Raw genomic sequence first — 4,529 nt, 5'->3', positions numbered from 1 at the left:
TTTCTGTTTATTATCACATAAATTTATGAGAGGTCAACTTTCAGTTCAGCATTTCAATGTTCAGTTATGCTAGAATATTTTATTTGTGGAGCAAGTATGTAACCTAGCAGTTAAAATGCTTGCATACCATGTAGGAGTCCCTGGGTTTCATTTCTGGCTCTAGAACCTGACTCAAGCTTCCTGATAATCCAGATCCTGGGAGACAGATAACTGCTCTTGCTGCCGACCTAGGAGACCTTGACTGAGTGCCATTTCTGCTGACTCAACCCCAAGTGGACATGAAGAATTTAGCTCTTTCATTACATCCCTATATCTTTGTCTCTATGCCTTCCAAATTTAAAAAATGAAACTAATTCTATTTCTGAGCCATTTAATAATGAACCACGTCTAACCATGAACTATAAAGCAACTGAAGTTCTAAACAGAATTATTTTTTTAAATTTTTTATTTACATAAGGTGAACAAATTCCATGCATTTCATATGTACTGATTTAGGAGCATAGTAATACTTCCCACCAACCCTCTCTCTCGCCCTTGCTCCCATCTTCCCTCTTCCTTCTTTTCTTGATTTTTCTTTTAATTTTTACAATGACATACTTTTAAAACACCACCAAGTAAAGAATTCAATAGATATCAAGAAAACCACTGTTCTTCAAGAGTATAGACAAGGACAGTAAGCAATATTGACATTTTAAAGTCTCAATTTTGCTAACATACATTATATTTTGTCACAGTAAATTTATAAAATATGTTTCAAGATTTGTAGTACCTACACATACAAACAAAAATATATAGAATAAACACAGCCTTCTCTACCAGATCACTTAAAGCACTGTAAAAACATATTGTAGTTGATTTATTTGTAAAAGAAAACTTCTTAGAATTCCACATTCCTCAATTATCACCAGTTTTTCTATTGCCTTTCTTAGTAAAAATACTTTAAATTCTCTGAACTTATCCATACCAGTCAAAATTCCATAGCAACCATGTATTGAAATGGTTCCTTAACAAACTTAATTATTATCTACTTGTAAACCATTCAAGGTCATTGATATACTGAAATATTTTCTTGCTATGCCCCAGGGAAGATACAATCCTGTTTTATTTCCAGCAAATGTTATCACTGCTAACATTTTTGCAAAAGAAAATGAAGAATTTATAGTTTATCTTTTTTATCCTGATCACATAAACAGTTTTCATCATTCACTTGTAGCAGACTCCTGCATTAAAATCAATTAACTAAGTATTTTATTAAAAATGAAGAAAAGCAATTAGCCTATTAATATATACTGCAGCTGTTGGTGAATTAAAGGTAGATATTTCTAGCCTCTGGACCCATTTTTGAAGTAAACTTGATAGGATTTCTTTACAGACAAGAGAGGAGTTGTGAAAGAGATATTAATCAAGAATTGCACCGTGGATCTCAGCAGAGCAACTGAAGAAGCTGCCATTAACTCAAGTAGAGAAGACTACCTAAGGGGCAGGTATGAGAAAGAAATTGACAAGAAAAAGAAATTAAAGGGATACAAAATGGGAAGGAAGAAGTCAAACTATCCCTCTTTGCAGATGATATGGTTCTTTATTAAGGGGATCCAAAGAACTATACTAAGAGACAATTGGAACTCATAGAAGAGTTTGGCAAAGTAGCATGATATAAAATCAGTTTACAAAACTCAATAGCCTTAGTATACAAGGCAATGCCACAGCTGAGAAAGAACTTCTAAGATCAATCCCATTCAAAATAGCAACAAAATCAATCAAATACCTTGGAATAAACTTGACCAAGGTCGTTAAAGATCTCTACAATGAGAATTGCAAACCCTTAAAGAAAGGAATAGAAGAGGATACCAAAAAATGGAAAAATCTTCCATGCTCATGGATCGGAAGAATCAACATCATCAAAATGCCCATTCTCCCAAAAGCAATTTACAGATTCAAGGCGATACCAATCAATATACCGAAGACATTCTTCCCAGGTCTGGAAATTGATGCTGAAATGTATATGGAGATACAGGAGACCTCGGATAGCTAAAGCAATCCTGTACAACAAAAACAAAGCTGGAGGCATCACAATACCAGATTTCAGGACATACTACAGGGCAGTTGTTATCAAAACAGCATGGGACTGGTACAGAAACAGATGGATAGACCAATAGAACAGAATTGAAACACCAGAAATCAATCCAAACATCTACAGCCAACTTATATTTGATCAAGGATCTGAAACCAATTCCTGAAGCAAGGACAGTCTATTCAATAAATGGTGCTGGGAAAACTGGATTTCCACATGCAGAAGCATGAAGAAAGACCCCTACCTTACACCTTACACAAAAATCCACTCAACATGAATTAAAGACCTAAATCTATGACCCAACATGATCAAATTATTAGAGAACATTGGAGAAACCCTTGAAGATATTGGCACCAGCAATGACTTCTTGGAAAAGACCCCAGAGGCACAGGCAGTCAAAGCCAAAATTAACATTTGGGATTGCATCAAATTGAGAAGTTTCTGTACTACAAAAGAAACAGTCAGGAAAGTGAAGCGGCAACTGACAGAATGGGAAAAATATTTGCAAACTATGCTACAGATAAATGGTTAATAACCAGAATCTACAAAGAGATCAAGGAACTCCACAACAAGAAAACAACCAACCAACTCAGGAGATGGGCCAAGGATCTCAATAGACATTTTTCAAAAGAGGAAATCCAAAGGGCCAACAGACACATGAAAAATTGTTTAAGATCACTAGCAATCAGGGAAATGCAAATCAAAACCACAATGAGGTTTCACCTCACCCCGGTGAATGGCTCACATTCAGAAATGTACCAACAATAGATGCTGGAGAGGATGTGGGGAAAAGGGGACACTAACCCACTGTTGGTGGGAATGCAAACTGGTCAAGCCACTGTGGAAGTCAGTCTGGAGATTCCTCAGAAACCTGAATATAACCCTACCATACAACCCAGCCATCCCAGTCCTTGGAATTTACCCAAAGGAAATGAAATTGGCAAAGAAAAAAGCAGCCTGAACCTTAATGTTTATTGCAGCTCAGTTCACAATAGCTAAGACCTGGAACCAACCCAAATGCCCATCAACAGTAGATTGGATAAAGAAATTATGGGACATGTACTCTATAGAATACTATACAGCAGTCAAAAACAATGAAACCCGGTCTTTTGCAACAAGATGGAGTAATCTGGAAAACATTATGCTGAGTAAAGCAAGCCAGTCTCAAAGGGGAAAATATCATATGTTATCCCTGATCAGTGACAACTAACCGAGCACCAAAAAGGAAACCTGTTGAAGTGAAATGGACACTTTGAGAAACAGTGACTTGATCAGACCTTTTCCTGACTGGTGATGTACAATTTAATATTTTATCCCTTTTAGTATTTTTTTTGTTCTAGTTAATACTATTGGTTGAACTCTATAATCAACACACATTTATTCTTCGGTGTTGAAATTTAACTGAAAAGTGATTCCTGTTAAATATAAGAGTGGAAACAAGAGAGGGAGCAGATGTACAGTTTGGGACATGCTCAAACAGACTTGCCCCAAATGGTGGAGTTAGAAATGTGTCAGGGGATTTCAACTCAATCCCATCAAGGTGGCATGTAGCAATGCCATCTCACTAGTCCAAATGATCAATTTCAGTTCACAATTGATCACACAGATAGGTCTAAGAGTCAAAGGGATCACACAAACAAGACTAGCATCTGTGAATACTAATAGAATAAAAAAGGGAGAGAACGATCTAACATGGGAAGCGGGATACACAGCAGACTCATAGAATGGCAGATGTCCTAAATAGCACTCTGGCCTCAGAATCAGCCCTTAAGGCATTCGGATCTGGCTGAAGAGCCCATGAGAGTATTTTAGGCATGGAAAGCCAATAGACTCTGGAAAAAAAATGACCCAAATGGAAGATCTCTGTGCATGAGATCCCAGTAGAAAGAACAGGCCATCAAAGAAGAAGGTACCTATCTCTGAAGGGAGCAGAGAACTTCCACTTTGACTATGACCTTTTCTTAATAAGATCTAAGTCAGCAAACTCAAGAGGCTTCCATAGCCTCAGAAACTCATGACTAGAGACGAAGGAGATTTCTGATGCCATAAACAAGAGTGTCAAATTGTTAAGTCAAAACAGGAGTCACTGTGTACTTACTCCTCATGTGGTTTCTCTGTCCTTAATGTGTTGTCCAATGTGAAGTAATGCTATAACTAGTACTCAAACAGTATTTTTCACTTTGTGTTTCTATGTGGGTGCAAACTCTTGAAATCTTTACTTAATATATGCTAAGCTGATCTTCTTTATATAAAGAGAATTGAAAATGAACTTTATGTGAATGGAATGGGAGAGGGAGTGGGAGATGGGAGGGGTGTGAGTGGGAGGGAAGTTATGGGGCGGAAGCCATTGTAATCAATAAACTGTATTTGGAAAATTATATTTACTAAATAAAATTAAAAAAACATAGAGCTGCTGAAAATCCAATGAGAGCATTTTGGGCATGGAATGCCAAGACAC

The sequence above is a fragment of the Oryctolagus cuniculus genome, chromosome 16 (genome assembly GCF_964237555.1).
Source record: "Oryctolagus cuniculus chromosome 16, mOryCun1.1, whole genome shotgun sequence".
NCBI lineage: Eukaryota > Metazoa > Chordata > Mammalia > Lagomorpha > Leporidae > Oryctolagus > Oryctolagus cuniculus.
This window is presented reverse-complemented; position numbering follows the sequence as displayed.